An 886-nucleotide genomic window follows, 5' to 3' on the forward strand; every position below is an offset into this window, starting at 1 on the left:
CTGGAAAAACGGGACACTACTGCGCTGATGCGCCCGTGGCAGGATCACGAGGGTACCCGTGGGAAGCGGCCGACGCAATGGATAGAATGCAAGTGAGCACCCGGGTTGACCCCCATAGCCGCAGGGAGGACCTGCTGCCCAGAATTAAGGACTACGGAACCTTTGAGAGCATTCTCAGGAGGGCAGCCAACAACAAAGCACCAGGGCCCGACGAGGTGCCCAATGAGCTCCTGAAATTCCTGCCTGAGCAGCTCCGCCGTGGCATCCACCAGATGTTCGTGGCAATGTGGCTCACGGGAGATACACCCACCGCTTGGAAGCATAGCAACACCGTGATGTTGTACAAAAAAGGAGACCCGACAGACCCCGCCAACTACCGCCCGATCGGCCTGGCACTCACTATCTACAAGCTGTGGACAGCGCTAATCACCGGAGTCCTCTCCGAGTACGCTGAGCGTCACGCTATCCTCACCGACTCACAGGCTGGGTTCCGGCATGGCCGCAGTACCCACCAGGCCCTCTTCAGCGTGTTGAACGCGCTAGAGGACGCCAAACTCTTTGACCGCGACATCTACATGCTCTACATCGACTTCAGCGCTGCATTCGACACGGTGGACCACGACAAGTTGTTGCAACTAATGTGGGACATGGGCTTTCCCCACCACGCTGTACTCGCCGTGCAAAAGCTGTACACCGGGGCCCGCACTATGATCACGACAGCTTTTGGAGACTCAGACCCGATTGATATTGATCGCGGCACCCTGCAAGGGGACTCCCTGTCCCCATTTCTGTTCCTACTATTCATCGAACCCCTGTTGCGCTGGCTGCACTCTGGCGGCAGGGGATACAAACACGGTTGTTCACGCCCCGATGAGGCCACAGCCGA

This window comes from Chlorella variabilis (assembly GCF_000147415.1).
Source record: "Chlorella variabilis unplaced genomic scaffold CHLNCscaffold_74, whole genome shotgun sequence".
NCBI lineage: Eukaryota > Viridiplantae > Chlorophyta > Trebouxiophyceae > Chlorellales > Chlorellaceae > Chlorella > Chlorella variabilis.